Source organism: Balaenoptera borealis (assembly GCF_965194805.1).
Source record: "Balaenoptera borealis genome assembly, chromosome: 4".
NCBI classification, from domain to species: Eukaryota; Metazoa; Chordata; class Mammalia; order Artiodactyla; family Balaenopteridae; genus Balaenoptera; species Balaenoptera borealis.
Genome location: NC_138861.1, coordinates 87438815 through 87462383, shown reverse-complemented (window position 1 = coordinate 87462383; position 23569 = coordinate 87438815). Strand labels below are relative to the sequence as shown.

Genomic DNA, 23569 nt, shown 5'->3' with positions numbered 1-23569 from the left:
AGACCCAGCAGAGGCTGTTTTGCACTTCTGATAAAATCAGGCACCTTTCTTTACACGTGTCCGCTTTCCTTACAGCAAGTGTTATTTATTTCCTATTCTTCAAACTCTTTCCATGCTTAATGGGGGAAAAAGTTTGTCTCTGGAGGTACTCTTGCCAAGTTATTAGTTTTAGGTAAATTCAGTTTGAATTTGAGCAAGAAAATACAAACTCTGGCTATCAGTTTTTCTGGAACTCTTCTTCCTGCCAGGAGAAATGTGAGCTCTGCCCCCTCTCTCCCAATTGCTTTCACTGCATTGCCTGAAATTGTGTGTGGTGTGTGTGTGTGTGTGTGTGTGTGTTTGTGTGTGTGTGTGTGTGTGTGTGTGTGTGTAAGTGCTTGTAATGCTGTGGGGAAGTGGGAAGGAGGGATGAGGGAGGCTTAGTTCATAGTCCTCTGGCTTTGGAGAGGATCACCTTCATATTATTTGTTCCCTTAATAAGAATTGGGTGGACGGGGGAGCAGAGAGAGAGTGAGTTGGGAGGTTAGGATTTACTTTAAGGTCTTTGTTTTATTTCATGGCTTCAATTTGTTTTAAGGGTTGATATTTAATTTATTTTGAGATTCAAATAATATTAAATGAGGATATGGCTTTTTTATGCTTATTGAAAGAAAGCATGACTTTATTTAAATGGAAATGTATTTGACATACAACATTGTGTACATTTAAGACGTACAATGCATTGTTTTGATACATTTATATATTGTAATGTGATTGCTGTTGCAGCCATGGTTTGCCACCTCGATCATGTCACATAATTACCACTTCTTTTCTGTGGTGGGAAATAATTGAGATCTAGTCTCAGCCACCGTGATGATTATAACACAATATTGTTGTCTATATTCACTATACTGTGTGTTAGATCTCCAGGACTTATTTATGTACTAGTTGCCATTGTGTACCCTAAACAACATTTTTTCTATTGCCCTACCCTTCAGCCAAGAAAGCAGGAATTTAAAAGGCTAGGGAATGTTAGTATAAAGTCTCCTAATATAAAGGGTTCCCTCATGTGGATCTTCTCTGACGGGAAATCCATTCATATTTTTAATGTCCAGCTCACATGGCTCCCCCTCTGAGAAATCTGCCCAGACCAACCCAGCCGGGAATCTTTCCTCTTCTAAAAATCCTGCTGGGACTTCCCTGGTGGTGCAGTGGTTAAGAATCCACCTGCCAATGCAGGGGACATGGGTTCCAGCCCTGATCTGGGAAGATCCCACATGCCATGGAGCAACTAAGCCCGTGCGCCACAACTACTGAGCCCGTGTGCCACAACTACTGAAGCCGGCGCACCTAGAGCCCCTGCTCCACAACAAGAGAAGCCACCGCAATGAGAAACCCGTGCACCACAACGAAGAGTAGCCCCCGCTCGCCGCAACTAGAGAAAGCCCGCGCGCAGCAGCAAAGACCCAACACAGCCAAAAATTAATGAGTGAATGAATTAATTTAAAAAAAAATCCTGCTGCACTTAGTTTGAAGCTTCCTTTAAACAGTGTTTTTCTACTGCTGTTACGTATACACATCTCCAAAGTTTATACGTTTTTGTACTTCTGCATGGATTTTGCACAAAGGTGAGCATATACCAGAACGTATGGATTCAAAAAATATTTATGGTGTAAAAAAAAGGATGATCCAAAAATTCTGAGGAAAAAAAAAGAGAAAAAAAAGATAGTGTGGTTAGATGAATATACAGGAAAAAGACATAAATCGTAGAGGACATCTTAGGTATCTGCCGGCCACAGAGTCTCACCCTACGGCCGCAGAGGACAGAGGAACGCTCTTCCCTCAGTAGGAGGAAAAGAGAGGAGCACACAGTAAGGTCCCAGGGGGAGCTGGGGGAGCAGCATGGGGTGGGGGTCCTCCGCCCCTAGGGCTCTCAGTTCTGCAAGTTCTGTTCTCAGTGGCCAGTGTCTTTTGGCTTTTCCTGTCCTATTTACTCTGGGCTCCTCAAAGCCAGATTTTCTAAGTTTGTTGATTCTGAACCCGAAGTTTCAATTTGTCCACAGTTTCTTCTGAAAACCTACCAAGAATCTTCTGGACCTTATTGTGGGCTAAGGGTCCACAACTGTGTGCTGCTTCTTAAATGCTTCTTTCCTTTTCTATCTCAGACCACTGTATGTGGGGATGGAGGCAAAGGGGACTTGTTATATGTCCATTTTGTATCTATCATCAGGTTCTTACAGCTAGTTGTCTCTTTAACATCTTCCCTTGGATGTCTGGTAGGCATCTTAAACTTCATGTGTCCGAAACCAAACTCTTGACCTTGCCCGGTACCAACCTGCTTCTCTCCCCATTGTCCTATTTCAATACATGTCAGATCCAGCCCCCAGCTGTTCAGGCCTGCTGTCTAACAGTCATCTTGATGCCTCTCTTTCTTTCAGACTCCACATCCAGTACATCATCTGTACCTTCAGAATATATTCTGAATCCACCTGTTCTCCTCTCAGCACCTCTCCCGCTCCTATTGGGCTTGGAGCCGCCATCATCTTTTGCCTGGATTATTGCAGTAGCATCTGCCTGGATTCCCTGCTCTGTCCTTGCTCTGCCTCCGAGATCTCAGCAGCTAGAATGAGGGTCAAGTCATGTCATTCCCTGCTCAAAACCTTCCAGTGGTTTCCTCAGAATCTCTTAGAATGCAATCAGAAGCTCTTTCTAGAGCCTGCCAAACCTTGTATGATCTACATACCCACCCTCTTGATTTCATCTCCTATTATTCACCCCTCCACGCAGACCTCCTTGCTGTTTCTTAAACACGCAGGCTGTTTAAGACCCTGCCTCAGGTCGCACTTTCTACTTAGAATGCTCTTTCTCCAGCTATGAAGTCACCTTATCAGAGAGGACATCCCTGTACACTCTACCCAAAACTCTGAAATTTCTTCTTAGTCCTTCACATTTACTACATATACATTTGTCAACTGTGTTATTTTGCCACCCACTTGAATAAAAACTCTGTGAAAGCGGAGACTTTCTTTTGTTTGCTCTACCTGGAACTGATCCCAGCACAGAGTAGGAACTCAGTAAATCCTGGCTGGATGAACCCCGTGAGGTGTAGAGAGGAACACTCTGGATGGGTGTTGCAGGATGCTGTGTCCTGCAGCAGCTGTTGGGGTCTAAGAAATGAACAAAAAGGCCACAAAGCATATGGTAGGGCAAACCCAGCTGTGCTGAGTCCTTCTTCTCTCATCCCTACCATGAATGGTTCAGCTGTTTTGTTTTATTTTCTCAAGAGAATGCGGTAACATCCGTGACTAGTCAAGTTAGTTTTTTCTTGGAGTAGGTCAATAACTTATGCCGTTGACATGTCTCTGTGTGTAATATCCTAAAGATCTTTCCCAACTTCCAACTATGTCAGAGTAAATAACTGTTCCATATTTGAGCTTGTTCAGGCACACACATCCTCACTGCTGGCTACAAACGTAACATGACCCGTACTCTCCAGTCAAGAGGCTGACCCTCTGCTGGGCGCCACTAACAATATCCAATGTTCTCATGAGGTCCCAAACAGCTTTTGCCAATGGTTTAGGAACTCTGATTTGTATTTCAAGTTGTTTTGGATTCTCTTATTTTTTAAAACTACTACAACAACAGCAATAATAATAGTAATTTTAAAAACCCTTAAAGATTATTTCAGAGATTATATTACTAAATATCTAATAGAGTAATATTTCCTAATACCAAATGTTAGGAAATCTTGAATGCATAGCTAGACCTAAAAACTGTATTCTGGTATGAATTTCAGATGGTGGATTCAACATGCTGACCTAAGTTAGCTTTCTCCCCAAACCCAGCTAAAATGACAGCAAGACTTTTTTTATTTTTTTATTTTTTTTAAAGAATAAACTCACAAGGACAGGACAGAGAGGGCAGGAGAAGAGACAACAGGAACACAATTTTGGAAGTTGGACAAAAATGGACACCTAATAGCTGACTTAGCAGATTGGAAAAAGCTCAAACTGGCAATGAGGAAAGCTGCCAACTAACTTGCAGAAGGCATAGATGTTTCTGGAACTGTCACGAAGAGGGAGCTAATAGAGGCAGTAGGGTGAAACCTATCTGAGAAAGTTTTGGATCTCTGTATCACCTTCCCCCAACGCATCCCTCTGAGGGTCATGCTTACCTGAAGAGTATTTGGAAGTTTATTCTCTGGAAAGACAATCTCCGGTTGGGAGATAACAGGTAGATGGGCACTATGGCCAGAAGAGGAGGATTAAGTGACTATATGCAGACTGAACACTTATCAGTGTTCCCCCCTCCAAATTGGCAGGGGACAGTTTAAGCAAGGCCCCCGCGATATAGGGAAAATGAGCAACAATTAGACCTCAGTGAAGGAGCCTCTGTAAGCAGCAGGGTCTTGGCCCTTGACAGAAGGATAGCCACAATGTTTAACAACCAGCAAGGGCACCAGCCAGTCAGAAAGATACCAAACACACACAACTGGAAAGGCCATACCCAGTCCTGCATTGTCTGGTTGTTCAGGCAGTACACTGCACAAATACTGGCAGTAACCTGGCCACATCAGAGCACGCAAGCTGAATATCAGTTCTAGTCTTGGCTGATCTGTCCTCATTTCTGATGTGACTTGTGTGCCTTATAGATAGAGCCAAGGAGACCCCCAGAATTATGATTTTTGTGATTGGTTATTCTAAGACTGGGAACACAGCAGGATCACCCTGCTGGTCTCAATTTTTCCCCCTGACATTTCATATTAGTCAATTGATTTTCGACTCATAACTGTTAATGAAATAAGCACAAGAAGCAGTTCCTGCTGGGAAAAGAAAGATAAATATTCCAAGCCTGTCTCCAAATTAGTGTAGTCGAAAAATGATGTTAATTGCAAACAGTTTAACCCAGCAAAACTCACAAGCACAAAGTTCTTTCCAATGTGTTTGCTAAATTAATCATTTTAACATTTCTCCTGCGTTCTTAAAGCAGGATCATTTGCAAATGAGTGACCTGACTTTGCCACTTTCCATTGCTTTACGGGACGGGGGAGGAAGAGGGGAGAGAGGTAGGTCTAGGATTCTGATACAGTAAGGCATCTAGCCTTCCCCTTCCTTACCTGAGTACTTACTTTGAACTGTCATCTTACGCTAATGAGCTTCAAGCTTGTCTAAGAAAATGCCAGCCTTTCATGTAACAGGGCTAATTTCTTTAAAGTCTGAATTTAGACAAAGTTTTTAAAAAAAATCACAGTTATTAACCTACTGCCTGATCTACCTTTTAAGCCTTCTGGAATCTTGCATTTCAACTGGGTTTTCATCATTTATTGTGGATGAGTGATCCAGAAAGTTAATGTGCTCCCTTTTATACATAGTCTAGTTGTAAATCATTCACTAGTTCCCTAACTGGTCCTTAGGTAGCGAGAGAAGGAAATGCTTTTAGGCCCAAAGCCCCTCCCTTCTGTGCAGGCATTCCCTGTGACCACCTGGATTTCTACAGAATTTTTGCTCTCTCGGGTCTGGCTACAGACCTGCGCTCTGAGTACGTGTCTTTCGACAGGGGTCAGATCAGCTTGGATGCTGCTACGGGCTCTTTCTTGAGGTGGAGCTGTGGGTGTGGCGTAGCTGCAACCAAAAGTAATTTCATCCTGATGAACCAGATGGTCAGGACTGGTGTCGGCAGGGCGGATCCCTGCTTGCTGTTGCCCAAGCCCAAGGTCAGAGCCTGGAGTCACACTCTTTATCTAGGGCTCCTGACCCAGGGTCAGTATGCCAGTAAAGCCGGATGTTTCAGATAGCCCTCGTGATGTGTCTGGACACCGGACTGTGGAACGGGGTTCCACGGATGTTGGTCAGCATCTGGCAGTATTAGAGTGTTCAAGTTTGTTTTTTGGAAAAATCTGGAAGGGTTTCGGGTTCATCCCCCAGTGGGTTAAAAAAGGCTTCCCTGAGACAAATGACCTCTTGAATACTCACGTTAGTGTTAGCAGACCAATCTTCTTAGTTCGGATTCCCATTAACCTCCCGGCGGCAATTTAAGTTTTTGTTCCCAGCCAGCCCCTGCCCTTCTCCCATCAGCGCTGTCCTCTGAACCTGTGCATGTGGCTGAGGCCACTGCTGGGCTTCCACCAGGTGTGTGAGGCCCGCCTGCAAGTCCCTGTCACTTGTCCAGGGCCCTGATCTTGGCCTTCTTGGGGAAGCTCTCACCTGGCCTGGCATATGTAACCCTGGCGAAAGAGTTACAGAGCTACTCCTGTCAGTTTCCTATACCCCAGCCTGAGATTCAAATTCAGTTTCAGAGTTATTAAGACAGTAAAGATAGGCCCTGTGTGTCTCTGCCAAACACCAGCCGAGGGTGAATCGCCCAAACATCAACCCTCGAAGGAATCTTTCTTCCAAACGATCGAGCTAGTGAGGACCCTCTAGGTCTTACTATTCTGGAAACCTGGTTATTGGTTCAGTCCAATGCATATAAACCCACTTCTATAAAAAGGGCCTGACACTCAGATAGATCTCAGTGCCTTCACTTCCTAGCTGCGTGATCTTGGAGGGATTCTTTAATCATTCTGAGTTTTAAGTTCCTTGTTTGTTAAATGGGGATAATAACATCTACTCTGTAGGGGTGGGTTGTTGGAAGGATTCAGTGAAATAATATGTCAGGAGCGGGTGGAGAGAAAGCATTTAATACATGGAAAGGCTGTTGCTATTAAGCAACATGTGCCATCTATGGACGAGGCACTGGGCACAAAGGTAAAAGTCCTCGCACAGTTTATGGCCCAGGGAGGAAGTTGGACTTATGAACAGATGGCTTCAATAGGGTGGGAGCAGAAAGTTAGAGGCGCACAGATGGCACTAGGGCAGCTCGGCTGAGTGCAGCTGCGAACCTGGTACTGCTGGAGTTTCTTTGCCTTGTTTTGTAATTGCCTGATAGTGATGTGTTTTCCGGCTAGGTGGAGTCCTGGGTGTAACTAGGTGGGGCAGGTGAGGCCAGAGGCCAGGTGCAGCCTGGGGAAGAGGTTGTGAAGCCCTGCCGTACGCAGCCTACAAGGATGCAACTACTTCCCGCAGAGGCGAGACCCCATTGTCAATGTTGGCAGTGAGGTTCTAGACAGTCCACGGCATTGCCTCATCCCTCTTCCCTCAGTCCGGACTGAATGTGAAAATACCTGCAGTTGCACCTGTGGCTGAGAAGTTCTTTCTCGTCTTTCCCCAGATGTTCCCCAGATGTGCACTCTGCTCATTGTGGCTGTAGTCACGGAAACTGTCATGCTGTCATCTCTACTGCTCACTGGCACCTTTTACCACTAGCTGTTTTTGTGGAGGCTCAAGCGGTTAACGACTTGAAGTTCTCAGAAAAATTCAAACCCTGGGCCCAGCGAGGGGCATGGTGAAAATGGACGTGATGAATTTCCTTAAGTGTTCGGTGACTCTGGGGTTTGACCATGAACTCAGCAGCCTGGCCTTGGAGCTGTGTACAGTCTGGCTCTCCTGATCTTCCCATTGACTCTCTCCACAGTTCAGATTCCATTCCATTCAGCCTCTATACCTTAGTTCCTTCTATTTGAAATGTTCTCTTTTTCTTGACTCCCTCAGATTGGATACAGTGCTTCTCTTTTTTGAAACCACTCCAGCAAAATTTTGGCACTCCTCGCAAAATATTTTACTTGTGTTGTCTTTAATTACAGTTATGTAAATACTCATCCTTTCCATGAGATGGTAAGCTAGTAAGTTGAGAGTAGGAAGCATGCCTTCTCCCCTTTGTACGTAGGATGTGCTCAATAAATATTTATTGAACTAAAGGAAATTAAAAAAACATGATTAAACACCTACAGGGCACCAGATGGTGACTGGAGAGGCCTCTAAGCCACAGTCCCAGTTTTCATAAGTCTTCATGACTCGAGCTGGTCTTGGGTTATAAACATTAAATTCATTTGGAGCCTTCAGAGTATTTAGTGCTTGCCCTTGCTGTGGCTAATGTTAACTTTAGAAATTGATAACGAGCAATAGAAAATAAGGTGTCTGTGGGTAGCAGTGATTAACAATATCATCTGTAGAAGGGCTGGTGTTGGGTATCTGGGGTTTCTGCAGGTATGTTATATGATGGGTAAATCAGTCATTTCAGTTCAGACTGCTTTCCCCACCTGACAAGTCATTCTACAAATACCTTGGATGGATCAATGAAACTCATCACCTATAGGGTGTCTTAGATTTCAATTCAAGAGCAAGAAAAATACCAGAGGGTAGGTTTGGAATATAACTCTGTATGGGACTGGATTAGTCAGTTTTTATTGCGATAGTGTTGTGTAACAAACAACCTCAAGATCTTGATGGCCTTCAATAACAAATATATGTTATTTGTTCATGTAGCATGTCAGTAGCTGTGAGTTGTGCTGTGGTTTAGGGCTGCCCCCATATTATCTTCTTATTTTGGGACCTGGGCTGAAGGAACAGCCCCCATTGGCCTGCAATGTTCCCATATTGGAGGATAGGTGTTCAAGACAGCCAGCAGATGTTTGGAATGCCTCTTCAAGGCTTCACTTGAAATTGGGATGTCATCGCTTCGGCCCACATTCTATTGGCCAAAGTATTTTACATGGCCAAGTCCCCAATGAATGGGGCAGAAATTGGGGGAGAGGAGAGAGCAAAATAAATGTTTGCTAAATTATAATCTAGTCGACCACAGGGACACTTAGAATATTTTTATTCCTTCTGCTGGTGGAGGTGTAAACTCCTGGGAGAGAGAGACCAATTACCTTGCTCTTTGCCAGGCACATCGACACTCGGCACATGTTTGTTGAATGAATAATTGAACTGTCATGGCTCAGTTTAACTAGGTGCATGGTCTTTCTCCATTTGCATCTGTTTTTCATGGAGAAAGTCATTCCTTTTAGAAACACAGACCAGACGGGCGTTGTATGTCATTAGAAGCTCTAATCCTATGTTTGCTGCTATCCTTGCAGTGGTGCTATCAGGAGGGCAGAACCTGTGGATGGAGTCATCCTGGGGAGGACCAGTGAGTGAGAGGATGTGAAGAGGTGGCTTGGGTTGTTCCCCACCCACTGCCACACCCAGCGTGGGACCAGCAGTAGATGGAAAGTAAATAGGAGGTTCAGCCTGGTGAGGCTTCCCCCACCCAATAAGAAGGATGGGTGTGCCTTGCTGAGGGAAGCTCTTTATATAAAAGTTTAAACTTACAATGTGGGTAGTTGGGGAGGGGCTATTTCTGCTGCAGAAGCTTGCTTATTTCAAGAGAACTTACAGCCGGATTGCTTTAACTAGTGCAGTGGGGAAGGCAAGAAGGCTGGAATTTGGAGTTTGGAATCCAGCAAGGCCGTGCTGGAGCCCGAGCTCTGCTCCTCGCTGTGTGGCCTTGGGCAAGTCACTGCACCTCTCTCAGCCTCAGTTTCCTCAACTGCAAACTGGGCAGAATGATAATACTTCTTTCAAGGGCTCCTGTAAGGATTAAATTAGCTGATGTATATAAAGTTCTCAGTACGGTGCCTCATATGTAGAAAACATAGTAGTTGGAAGCTACTATTACTATTGCTATCAGCATCACCATCATGATTTTGAACACATTGTCCGAATTTCAAACGTTATAAACTTTCATTAAACACAAATCCTCAGGAAAATATTTTTCAAAGCAAGGAATTCCTGCAGCTCTTTTAAGGAAGAGTGAGAGGGAAAAATACGGGGAAGGAAAGGAGAAAAGGCAGAAGAAGAGAGTAGAGAAGAAAGAAAAGGACGAGGATTGGTTTTTTGGGGTGTCTGAAGAAGAGACACTAGTAAGGAATTGTCTGGAAAAAGAACTCTTGGGGTTTGGGAGCAGGTGGGGAGGAGGAGGGAGTCTAGAGCTCATGCTGGGAGTTGGGCTTCAAGGGACCAGAACCAAGAAAGGGGCCGCTCCTTAAGGCAGCTTGGGATAAGGAAAGCCAGGGACGAGCTCTTAATATATCAGACTCGCCAGAAGGAGGCAAGAGTCCCAAACCTGGAAGGTCGAGGAGAAACACCAGTTTCACAGGCCCAGGGGTGACGGTAGAGGCAGCTGAGTGCGAGCTTCAGTCCCCAGAACAAATGGGTTGGGAGTGAGACCAGGTCAGGAAGAAGAAAGGGGGCGCTGGGGTGATGGCTGCGGCCTCTTGGGACACGTACACCTTGCCAAACAGGCTGGGGCGGGTCGGGTGCGCGAGGATGGACAGGCGTGGGAAGAGCAGAGGCAGGGCAGGGGCATGATGGTGACAGCACTGGTGCTGCCGCGACGGGACCGATCAGCCTCACGGGTGCTCAGGGCGAACCTTTGTTTACAAGGAAACTGAGGCTCTCCCTCAGTTTACCTCCCCGTCTTCTCGTACTTCTGGGACTGAAGTTCTTTTAGGGTATAATGAAATGTTGAATAGAAACCCCCTGAAGGAAGGGGCACTGGCCTTCAGCAAGTTAGAGCATAGAACAAAAGGCACCTCTTTTTTCAGGAAGCAATTTCTCCGCAGAACATCCAGGGTTACTGGTCTCACGGTCCAGCTTATTCTCACGGCCCTGAGCATGTGTGTCTGTCCCAGACGTGTGCTGGCTGTCTAGCTTAGTGTCTGGTGCATAGCAGGTGCTCAGAAAATATTTGTTAAATGAATAAATGGAAACTGCTGGAACAACTGAAATAGCTCTTGTTAAGAGAATTTCAAAGTTTTCCTTTGTATTAAAAAAAAATGTGAGAACTCCAAAAGAGCTAAATGTGTATGGATCTGAGAGAGGGATGAGAGGTTCAGTTCCAGAAGGGATTTGGCGTCATTGCAATCTGTCTGAAAGCAGAGGTGATGGACCTCGGCCATGTCCAGCCCAGTCCCATAGTAGCCTTATCCAAGGCCTGGCCATGTTACATGGTATGTCAGTCAGGGTCCCAGTAGAGAACAGATGGTCCTCTCATACTGGGTAAATTGAGGAGAAGTTAATAGAGACTATTTACAAGGGATGGGCAAGGTGTAGGGAAACCACAGGGGTAGGGTTGGGAGACTGAGGGTGGTACAGTAGGGCTGTTACCACTCTTAGGAGGGAAAGAGCAAGGAGAGGGTGTGGGTGGGAACCCTGGAGAGAGCTGTGTAAAGAGGGCTCCCTGACCTCAGTGGAAGCACTGGGCATCAGCACTAAGGGAGGAAGCTGAGTGAGTAGATAACCTGACATCAAATGCTCCTGCCCTCCTTCCCCTGCAGTGCTCCCAGGCGGCTGGACCCAACTGGATGCCAGAGGGCTGTGGAGTCTCTTGAGGCAGCCCTTACAGGTCAGCCTCCTGGGTACAGAGCAAGCTGGAGAAGGGTGGGGCTTGGAGATGGAAAGGTACATGGAGGAGTTCCAGCCCAGAGGACCATTTAAGAGCCTGGTGAAAATAAAATGTGAGGTGGAGTCTTCAAGTGTCTGGGTGTGGTCACTACTTAAGGCAATGTGTGGTCTGACCATGAAGTCCAGCTCCTTCAGCCAAAGTGTGGTCACATGAAAATTAGAAAGCACGGACGTGTCACGAAACACAGGGATGACATTGACACAGGGTGGAGCCCCAGGTGGGACCAGGGAGGTCAGCTTAGGTGTTGCCCATTTAATCTTTATTAATGATCCATAAGATATGGACATCTTGATGAAATTGGCCAAGGTGACCAAATTACAAGGTGTTATAAACTCTAGCAGAAACAAACTAATGAAAGACTTACCAGTGGAAAATGCCTCTGGATTTAAAAGACGGGATTTGGGGCTTCCCTGGTGGCGCAGTGGTTAAGAATCCTCCTGCCAATGCAGGGCACACGGGTTCGAGCCCTGGTACGGGAAGATCCCACATGCCGCGGAGCAACTAAGCCCGCGAGCCACAACTACTGAGCCCGCGCGCCTAGAGCCCGTGCTCTACAACAAGAGAAGCCACCGCAATGAGAAGCCCGCACACCGCAATGAAGAGTAGCCCCTGCTCGCCGCAACTAGAGAAAGCCCGTGTGCAGCAACAAAGACCCAACTCAGCCAAAAAAAAAAAAAAAAAAAAAAGACAGGATTTGGCGAAGTGAGATTTGGGGAATCTGGGGGCAGCATGTTTTAAAGAGTACACATCCACTAGGAGGCAGAAGACGGGAAGGCAAGACAGCAACCGTAACTAAGGGTGAAACAGGCTGCAGGAAATGCTAACCTCCTGGGGACTTTTGGTAGAAGGAAAACTCTGTGTTGGCTGATTCATTGCAGCATAAACGTACTTGTAGTTTGGCAATCATGAGTTTAACGATAATAATTGTTTTAAATAATTAAAAACCATTTAATTAACTAGGAACTCGCACAGAGCTAAGTCCAGTAGAGTCATATGTGCTGATGGACGCCTCTCATAAAACTTAAAAGATTAACTCCTGTGGGATAAAAATAAAAATTGTTTCAAGCTTTTTACATACCCTTTGACCCAGAATTCTACTTCAAGGAATTTTTTTTTTTTTGGATTAACTCTGTGCCCATTCTTTTTTTTTTTTTAATTAATTAACTAATTTATTTATGGCTGTGTTGGGTCTTTGTTTCTGTGCGAGGGCTTTCTCTAGTTGTGGCAAGTGGAGGCCAGTCTTCATCGCGGTGCGCGGGCCTCTCACTATCGCGGCCTCTCTTGTTGCGGAGCACAGGCTCCAGACGCGCAGGCTCAGTAGTTGTGGCTCACGGGCCCAGTTGCTCCGCGGCATGTGGGATCTTCCCAGACCAGGGCTCGAACCCGTGTCCCCTGCATTGGCAGGCAGATTCTCAACCACTGCGCCACCATGGAAGCCCTACTTCAAGGAATTTATCTTAAATAATCAGGGCAATTCTTGGAGCTATAGGTATAAGGATGTTCACTGTGGAGTTTGTTATAATGGCTCCAAATGAGAAACAACCTATATATTCAATGGTAGGGAATTGGTGAAAGAAATTTTGCTAGATATGAATAGATGTTATAGGGGAATTTGAATGACATTGGAATATATCCAATGTGTGGTTTACAGAGGGAAAAACAGACTGTATCACTTTGATCCCATTTTGGTTACACACACACATACACATACACATACACACAGAAAGAAGACTGGAAAGATGTCTGTGAAATGATTGAACATGATTAACTCTAAAAAAGGTAAATGAATATATGTAAGATATATAAGAATAATTCCACCTTTTTTTTTTCTTATCCAAACTACCTCAATTTCTACAGTAGACATGCATTACCTTATGGTGTGAAAGCAATTTTTTTTTTTCTCATCTAGTGAAATATGGTTTTTCTCCTAAGAACACATTAAAAATATGTATAATTTAAAAAAATCCTCCACTTTCTATTCTTCCTATGTCTCATTTGCAGCGATGAAAATCCATTTGGTAACTCATCCCAACAAATTTTCAGTGTCCTCTTTCAGAACATTTTTCAAAATCAAATAAATTTTACTATAATAATAAACCCTACTTTTTCCATCTAAACCTCTCAAAGTATTTCTAGAATTTAGGAGGACATGTTGTATTTTCTCCTTGAGGGGGGGGTTTTATTTTATTTTATATTCTATTTTTTAAACCCACAGAGAGGACTTTCTTGCCTCTCCTGCACCTGTTAACTCTGGCGTCACACCCAGATCAGTAAGGTAGGTTAGAGATGGATGTGCAGAGGTACTTAGAGGAGGTTGGATAAAGAATTGAGAGAGCACGAAGGAGGTCATGTGTATTTTATGTGACATTGAAGAATATATCTAAAAACCAATGGAAGATCATGAATTACTGAACCTCAAGGAGGAAATAGCATTTGGCTTATGAACTATTTATTACTTGGCTTTGAATAAAAATGATACCAAAGCCAGTTATAGGAGGGGGATGGAGTTCGGGTGAATCTAATAATAGGTTGTTAGACTGAAAAGAATTATAGAAATCGTTAGTCAGACATGCCAGAGGCTCATTCTAGTATCAAATATAAAAGTAAAAACTTGGCACACGTCAAAACTTCTAACAGAAGGGATTTTTCAAAGTAATTTTTAATAAACCCCAACAGTGGAATACAATGCATCCCTTAAAATGAGGTTACAGAGGCATATCCTTCAGCCCTTGCAGGTGGCTTCTAAGGACCCTCCTCAGGTTTGCAGGAAACAATTTATAAGCCTCAAGATCCTCTGAGCTCTAAAATATGATGATTTCATGGATCTAGGATTCCTTATTCCCCCAAAGGGCCTAATTTAAGAGAAATAATAGGACCGAGATGTAATTTGCATTTCAGGAAGTAAGGAAGAAATGTTTTTTCCCTCCATTTATAAAAATTTATTTAGCACCTCCTCTATGCCAGGGCTTGTGTCAGGTGGTAGAGATAATGAGATGAAGAAGACATAATCTTCTCCTTTAAGGGGTTCACATTCAAGTGGAGGAAACAGATCCTGAAACAGACAATGATAATAAAGGGAGGCAAGTTCTTTATCAAGTGATAAAATCTCACAGACAGTAATATTTACATATTTACTGAGGAAGATAAGGACCTTGAGTATGACTTAAGAAAAGGGATATTTAAACCATGGCTTGAAAGACAAGTGAAAATTTAACAGTCAAAAAAAAAAGGAGTGTGTGTGTGTCTGTGTGTGTGTGTGTGTGTGTGTGTGTAGTCCTGGAGGTCAATGCACTCATTGGCAGGATTGAAAAAGTCATGGCATTTTTTTGGTATATTCTTTGGTAAAGTGTCAAATCTTTTACCCACTTTTTATTGGGTTATTTGTTAATACTTAGTTTGAGAGATCTGTATATACTTTTTGGAGTCAAGTCCTTTGTCAGAAATATGTACTGCAAATATTTTCTCCCTGTCTCTGGCTTGCCTTTTCATTAATGGTATATTTTGAGGAACAAAAGTTTTAAATTATGATGAAGTTCAATTTCTTCCTCTATGACTCATACTTTTGTGTACTATCTAATAAATCTTTGCCTACATTAGGACTGCAAGGATCTTATCCCATGTTTTCTTCTAGAAGTTTTATATTTTTAGTGTCTAATAGCATTTCCAGTTAATTTGGAGATATGGTGTGATTATAGGTCAATGTTCATTTTTTTCCATGTGACGATTCAGCTGTTCCAGCATTATATGTTTGAAATACTATTCTTTCCACCATAGGAAATCAATTGTTGAAAATTAATTGACCGTATCTGTGTAGGCTGATTTATCCACCCCCTATTCTGTTGCATTGATCTACATGCCTATTCTTATGCCAATACCAGGCTCTCTTGATTACGGTAGCTTTTCAGTAAGTCTTAAAATCTTGTACTGTAAGCCTCCAACTTTGTTCTTTTTAAAAATTGTCTTTGATATTCTATGTATTTTGTATTTCCCTGCATTTTATAATTAGCTTGTTAACCCCTACCAAAAATGGCAGCTGGAATACAGATTAACATATGTTGAATCCATAGACCAATTTGGAGGGAACTGATAACTTAACACTTTTGAATCATTCAATCCATGAATGTGGTATATGTCTACATTTGTTTAGTTTCTCTTTCTTTGCTTTTTCTCAGTGAAGGTTTGTAAGTCTCATTGCACCAGTCATATGGGGTCATGCTGTCTGCAAAAAAGAGACAATTTTACTTCTTCCTTTCCATTCTTAATGCATTTCCTTCCTTCCTTCTCTCCTTCCTTCCTTCCTTCTTTCCTTCCCTCCTTCCTCCCTTCCTTCCCTCCTCTCTTCCTTCCTTCCCTCCTCTGTTCCTTCCTTCCTTCTTTCCTTCCCTCCTTCCTTCCTTCCTTCCCTCCTTCCTTCCTTCCCTCCCTCCTTCCCTCCTTCCTTCCTTCCCTCCTTCCTTCCTTCCTTCCTTCCCTCCTTCCATCCTTCCTTTCTTCCTTCCTCTCTTTTTCTTTCTCTTTGCCTTATTACACTGGCTAAGATCTCCAATACAATGTTGAATAAGTAGTAAAAGTGGGTATACTTGCTTTATCCCTGATCTTAAAGGGAAAACATTTAGCAAATGGCCTGACACATGGAAGCTGTCAGAGAGTGCCCCAGGGCTCCAAAAGATCTTTGAGATGGGCAGCAAACCCAGCCACTCTTCACTTCTTCACTGCTGACTTTGCTCCAGTATCAGCTCTCCACTGAACCCTCCCAATAGCTTCCTGACTGCCTCCCTCCCACTCTGCCTCCTTGTCCCAGCCACACTCCCAATTCTATTCTCCAGACAGCAGTGGCGTTACCCTTTTAAGACTCAAGTCAAACACAGCCATGGGGGCTCCTCCTCTTTCTCCCCCTCGCCCCTACTTCCCCCACATCCCTATTTAATGCAGTGTGTCTTGATTCTCCTTCCCCAAGAGTGACAGGCTTGCTCTTTCCACAAGTCCTGGAAGATTGATGGGCCTTGATCCTTCTCTCTTAACTCCTTCTGAAGCCTGGGATTAAGCTAACCGTGCTCAACAGTGTTGCTGACAGGGGTCCTTAGAACCTCTGAACATCTGCGTCTTGGTGACCAAGTGTAGAAAAGTCCAGGAAGGCTGGTGGGTTTGCCAAGTCTCAGAAGACAGACATTCCCTGGAGCCTCTCACTGGAAACCCTAAGTAATAAGAGTGCTTGCTAAGGGGAGACATAATGACTTTTTATCTTTCTTGCAAGTCTTTACTTAGAGACTCCATCACAGACACATCGTGTTAAATGGGACAGGAATTCCATTAGAGGAGGGAGCAAGTGGGGAACTCCTTGGCCAGAACACTATGTTCAACCAGTTTGACATTTGTAATAATGTCTTTGCCCCTGAAGACTGTATCTCTCATCCCGTAGCTTCTGGTGAAAAGTATTTCAAAAAAGGCAGGGAGGGCCTGTCACTCCGGCATTATCAATCACTCGGGCCATCAGTCAGTCAGCAAAATCTTCCCTGGGTACCTATCATTCCCTCGCATTTGTGGAAAGCACTTTCAGATGCTTTGTCTCATTTCTTCTTCTCAGTCCCTGTGTGAGGTGGGCAGGACAGATGTCACTCTCAGACGATAAGTAATCTGAGTCCTTAGAGGCTGGGTGGCATGAGATCACAAGACTAGACAGTGACGGAGCTGGGGCTGAAACATGGATTCCTGATCGTCATCTACTCTGTTCTCTACTCCCAGGTTGTGTCTCTAAATCCAGCCTGGGGATGAAGGTGAGGTACAGATGCCATGTGCTTGGCCAGTAGACACTTCTTTATAATGATTTGTGCTTTGATGTCACTGCAGATGCTATCTTAAAAAGACTTTCTCACTCAGAGCAAAGTCAGCTATGACAGGAGAAGCCTGTGGCGTTAGACATGACCACCACTTGCTGCAGAGAGAGGATGGGAAAGAGGGCAAGGAGGGCTCAACAGCAGTGGTGGTGGTGGTATAAAGGGAGACCCCCTCCAGGGCTTTGCTTACTTCTCAGGCTGCTGGAGCTCTCGGAGCTGTTAATCTTGGCTCCTTTTTAATCACTAAGCTCTCTTTTAAAGAGTTGTTTCCCCTGCTCCTCCTCCCCCTTCCGCCTCTCTTGGAGAGCTCTTAAAAGCAGACCTTAAACTAAATAAACACCCGAGTGAAACAAGCCAGGGCCGTCAGATGTGAAGGATGCAGCCAGTAAGGTAGGGGCATCCAGCGGTCTTGGGCAGTTGTGTGTGTGTGTGTGTGTGTGTGTGTGTGTGTGTGTGTGAGCACTGACATGGGATGGGCCGATGGGGCCCCCACAGCCCTTTGCCTCTCTCTCCTTTGGCCTATTTCCTGGGCCTTTTTCATGAGTCTTTTAAGCAACCTCCGTCTGCCTTGGTAGAGGAGCTGATGCTTGCCTTAATCTTGCTTTGTTTTCATCTGTACCTGCCTGCCAGCCTTCCTGCTGTTTCTTCCTCCCTTCTTCCCTTTTCCACTCCTTCCCTTCCTTTGTTTCTTTTTTCAGTAGAGTAGATCTTTCTGTGATCTTAGAAGATGCACATATGCATGATGGATCGGAGGAGAAGCATGGACCATGAAACATGGGTTTAATTTAAACCTCTCAGAGCTCAGATCCCCATGTATAATATGGGGTTAACTACGGTAACCCCACTGATGGTTGGGAAGATTAAATGGGAGAACACATGTTGAACACTTGGAACAGTGCCTAACACACAATAAAGACTCGATATTGTAAAATGTTAGCATTACTGAAGGATCATCTGTTAACGAGCCAATGGGGCCAGCAGCAGTGTGTTCTGCTTTGAGTTCTGGATCGACATTGACCTCTGAAGACCAGGCTTTATGACAGTATATAAGTACCATTTTCTGTTTGGCCCATTTTTTGCTTATCTGACTAGAAAACTGTTGGACCACATAAAAGATTTTCACAAGATCCCTAAACCTAACGGAGGACAGAGAGACACCTGAACAGATCTGGAGCTCAACAGCTGGTCCTACCTACAGTTGGGACTGGGCCACTGGAAAGATGAGAGTACTGGTTCTGCTTTTTGTGACAATTTTGTGACTGGGTAGATTAATGAATCTTTCTGGATTTCCGTTTTTTAAACAATGAAATAAGGATAATTAGCTCCCTTACAGGATTTTGTGAGGGCCAATGAGCTGAGGTCTGAAAAAGTACTTAAAACTCTAAAGGTAGATGGATTGGAGTTGAACTGCTGAGTCTCCAACAGAAGGAAAGAACCTCGGGGAAAATCATAGAAATTTAGAGCTGGACTAAGCTTGACATGTATAGTCCTCCTGGGGTAATTCACAGATGAGAAAACAGGACTGAAACAGGAGGTGACATGCCCACGGTAACACAGCTGTTTAATCACAGAGCTGACAATGGGGTCTCAGGGTGTGCTCCTTCACTAGGCCACACTGAAGGGCACAAAGGGAGTACAGATCCCAGTGCAATCCCAATGATAGACTTCCCATGGGCAGCTCGCAGGGAACCCATTCTGATTCTTTGGGTATGGGAAGCCAGGTTTGAATTCTAGCCCTGCCCACCTACTTTTTTTTTTTAACCATTCTGTTAGTATTGACAACTGCATGCGGTCAGGTGACCACCATAATTGAGACAGAACATTTCCATCACTCCACAAAAATTCCTTCATGCCTGTGTGTAATCAACCCCTCTCCTTGGCTCACCCCAGCAACTACTGGTCTGTTTTTTGTCTCTATAACATTTTGCCTTTTTCAGATCATCATATGTCCTAGTTCATTCAGGGCTGTTATAACAAATACACCATGAACTAGGTAGCTTAAAAAGAACAGAAATTTGTTTCTCACAGTTCAAGAGACTGAGAAGCCCAAGATCAAGTCACTAGCAGATTCAGTGTCTGGTGAGAGCCTACTTCCTGGTTCATAGATGGCCGGCATTTTGCTGTGTCCTCATCTGGCAGAAAGGGCAAGGGAGCTGAGGTCTCCCTTATAAAGGCACTAATCCCATTCATGAGAGCTCCACCCTCATGACCTAATCACCTCCCAAAGGCTCCACCTCCAAATACCATCACATTGGGGGTTTGGATTTAACATGAATTTTGCGGACAAAAACATTCAGCTCATGGCATCATATAAATGGAAAATACACTGTGTAGTCTTTTGAATCTGACTTTAGTCATCTAGCATAATGGGTGTGATATTTATCCATGTTGTTGCATGTATCAGAAGAGTTGGTCTCTTTTTATTTGTGACTAGTTCTCCATTGTATGGATGTATCACAGTTTGTTTAACCATATACCAGGTAGTGGATATTGGGCTGTTTTAAGTTTTTCTGTATTAAAAATAAAGCCACTATGAGTATTCACATACTTAGTTTTCTTTTCTCTAGGAAAAATACCTAAGAGTGAAATTCCTGGGTCATATGGCAAGTATATGGTAAGTAAATTTATTAGGAACTGCCAAACTCTTTTTTTAAATGCTGTACATTTTGTACTCCTGCCAGTAACGTAGGAGAGTTCTACTTGCTCTGCATCCTCACTAGCGCTTGATATTGACCATTACTTTTTCCATTCTAAGATGTGTGAAGTGGTATCTCACTATAGTTTTTCATTTCCTTTACTACTAATGATGTTGAGCACCTTTTCATGTGCTTATTTGCCATTTGTATGTCCTTTTAGCAGTGCTGGTTCAAATCATTTGTCCACTTTTAAAAATTGGGCTTCTGTTTTCTTATTATGGGTTTTTGAGAATTATTTATATATTCTGGTTATAAATCCTTTATTTTTTTTTTCTCGCCTAATTTCACTGGCTAGAACTTTCAGTAGAATGTTGAATAGAAGTAGTGAGAGTGGACATCCTTGTCTTTTTCCTAATCTTAGGGAGAAAACATTGGATATCTCATTATTATATATGATGTTAGCTGTAGGTTTTTCATAGCTGCTTCTTATCAAGTTGAGGAGGTTTCTAGTTTCTGAGAATTTTTGTCAGGAATGAGTGTTGGAGTTAATAAAATGTTTTTCCTAAGTCTATGGAGATGCTCATATGGTTTTCGTTTTTGTTAATGTGGTGAATTTCAAATGTTAGACGAATCTTGCCTTCCTGGGCTAAACTCTGCTAAGTTATGATGTTTTTATATTGTTGGAATTGATTTGCTAAAATTTGTCTAGAATTTTTGTATCTATCTTGGTCTGTAGTTTTCTTAAAATATATTTGTCTGGTTTTTGTATCAGAGTAAGGCTGACCTTATAGAATAAGTTTGGAAATATTTCCTCTTCAATTTTCTGCAAAAGTCTGTAGAATTGGCATTTTTCTTCCTTAACTATTTGGTAGAATTCCAGTGAAGCCGTATGGACTTGGAGTTTCCTTTGTGGGAAGGCTCTTAAACTAAAAATTCAGTTTCATTAATAGAGATAGGGCTATTGAGGTTATATTTGGTGAGTTTGGGGAATTTGTGTTTTTAAAGGAATTGGTGTATTTTAGTCAAACTATCAAATTTATTGACATAGTTTTTCATAATATTCTCTTATTTTCCTTTTAATGTCTGTAGGATTTATAAGAGAAGAGATATCACTTTTCTTATTCCTGATATTTGTAATTTGCATCGTCTTTCTCTCTTTTTTTAAACATGTACAAAATGGTTTATTTATTTATTTTTTATACATTTTTTATTAACTTCAAGAAAATAATTTTTGTTTCCTTGCAGTCCTTCTTTATTTTAAGTTATTATCTGTTATTCTCATCCTAGGAGACTTTTAATTTCATTTTGATGCTATTTTATCTGTTGTTTCTCTCCGTGGACTTTGTGTTTCTCATTTGCTGAGGCTGCTCCATCTCACGTCCTACTAGGAGTATTTACATGCTTCCTAAATTTTTCAGACACCCTCTTGCTGAATTTTCTGGATGTTTTTCCCTTTCCACTATTCAACACTATTTTTAGGGGGTGTCATTTTACTTCTTTTAGAAAAGTCACACTCTTTCTTAAGTTGACGTTTCTCAATAGCAGGATGAGCAGTATTCTCTCTGCACAGGTGGGGCTGGCTGTGTTGTCTCTTTTTGTCTTGATCAGTGCAGCTAGATGTTTATAAATTTCATCTATCTTTATGAAGAATCAGTTGTTGGTTTCATTAATTTCTGATCTTACCTTTATCATTTCCTTCCTTCTGCTTGCTTTGGGTTTAATTTGCTCTTCTTTTTATAATTTCTTAAGATGAACACTTAGATAATTGATTTCCATCCTTTTATAACTAATATAATCATTTAATCTTATACCTTTGTTTCTAATCTCTGCTTTGGTTGCATCCTACAAATTTTTATACGCTTTATTTTTATTTCCACTCAACTCAAAATATTTTCTAATGCTCCTTGTGAAATCCTCTCTGATCTACTTCTATTTAGAAGCATGCTGTTTAATTTCCAAATATTTAGGGATTTTCCTCGTGTATTTCTGATATTGATTTCTAATTTAATTCCATTGTGGTCTTAGAAATCTTTTGCATGATTTCAATTAAAAATTTTGTTGATTCTTTAAAAATTATTTTAGCTTGGTTTATGTTATTAACTAGTTAATTATTATTATTGCAAATGACCTTATATTCTCCTTCTTAAAGGTATGAAGTGAGCAGATACTGGCCAAATAATTTATACACATAGGTATTTTGCTATGTTTGTATCAATTAATATAAAAACCATAAAATACACCCATTTTAAAATCATATCTTGTAAACCTTTAGAAATAAATGTTACATAAAAAATAAATAAAATAAAAAAATAATAAAAATTTTGTTGAAATGTGTTTTATGGCCAAGTACATTGTTTACCTTGGTGAATGTTCCATGTGTACTTGAAAAGAATGTCTATTCTGACATTTTGGAGTCTTCTACAAATGTCAATTAGGTTAACTTGGTTGATAGTATTATTCAGGTCTTCTTTAGCCTTACTGATTTTCTGTCTGCTTATTCTATTGATACTGGGGAGGAGTGTTGGAAGCTTCAACTGTAATTGAAGATCTGTCTATTTCTCTTTCCTGTTCTATTAATATTTGTTCCACACATTTTGAAGCTCTGTTGTTAGATGTACACACATTTAGGATTGTTATGTCTCCCTGGTAAATTGGTACCCCTCACGATTCTGTAGTGTTCCTCGTTTATCCCTGATAATATTCCTTGCTCTGCAGTCTGTGTTTCACAGAGTTTTTTTGCAACCAGAAGGTATCAAGACCCAGCTGTAAGGGTTACCAACAGCAACCCTTCAAAATCTTTCTCTCTGTTCCTGGTTCCACGATGAGACCTTCTCAAGCATTGCCTGGGCACCCAAGCCCTCTGAGGAAGATGAACTAAAAAGAAGCAGGTTGAATGTTGATTTTGTGGCTCTTAAGAGCTAAATGCTGAGATATTTCAGTAATGATCTGGCTCCAGCCGTGGGATACTTATAGTGAGAGATGGCAACGTGGATGATGAGTGTTGCCAGGCAGGCAGGACAGCAAGCAGTACTTGGGCATCCAGTAGCCAGGTGTCCTGCAGTTCCCCAACTGCATATCACAGTCAGCCGCAGACAGATGAGAAGATGCAGGAGAATGTGGAATTTCCACTCTTGGCTGGAAATCCCCCAGCCCAGGGAAAGTGGCAGGCAGCCCTTAGGGATTTGAGAGGGCTGTGTATATGGTGGGTATGGGGGTTTAGGTTTTTGAAGAGTGAGATGGGGAGAAGGATTTGAACACCAGTCACTGGGGGAGGAAGAATAAGCTAAAACAACCTTATGTATTATGTGGGCCCTTTTTCTTTAATATTATTAATTTTAAATCTCTATCACCATGTCTGGAACTTAATAAAAGCTCATTAAGAATTTGTTGACTGAATAAATGTCTAAACTTGAGAATAAAAGGCTATCTTATCTCTATTTATATATATGTCATATATATATCTATATTTATCTCAATACTGTGACCATGTCCTTTTCTTTGACGGTTATGTATTAGTCAGCTATTGCTGTGATAATTGTGCATAACAAACAACTCTAAAAACCTTGGTGGTTTACAACATCAAGATCTTTGAGTCACGAGTCTGTGGGTTGACTGGGTGGCTTTATTTTAGTTTGAGTTCAAGTCTGCTCCCTAAGTCTCTTGTGAGATCAGCAGCTACCAGGTCATGGTGGATTCAGAAAATTAAGAGGCCAAACCAAGCTGGAAAAGTACATTTAAAACCTCTATGTACATTTAAAACCTATTATGCAATCAGGTTTTAAAGTACATTTAAAA

The 23569-nt window shown here is 42.4% G+C and overlaps 2 long non-coding RNA genes across 2 annotated transcripts in view; one reads left to right on the top strand and one right to left on the bottom strand.

Moving 5' to 3' along the window:
* LOC309628108 overlaps window positions 1-20606 on the top strand; it is a 30924-nt gene extending 10318 nt beyond the window's left edge. Inside the window, exon 3 of the long non-coding RNA XR_014244169.1 lies at window positions 7189-20606. This is a non-coding gene — a long non-coding RNA (uncharacterized lncRNA). The remainder of the gene's footprint in view (window positions 1-7188) is intronic.
* The window catches only part of LOC309628118, a 25070-nt gene continuing 13943 nt past the window's right edge, over window positions 12443-23569 (bottom strand). Inside the window, exon 2 of the long non-coding RNA XR_014244179.1 lies at window positions 12443-23517. This is a non-coding gene — a long non-coding RNA (uncharacterized lncRNA). The remainder of the gene's footprint in view (window positions 23518-23569) is intronic.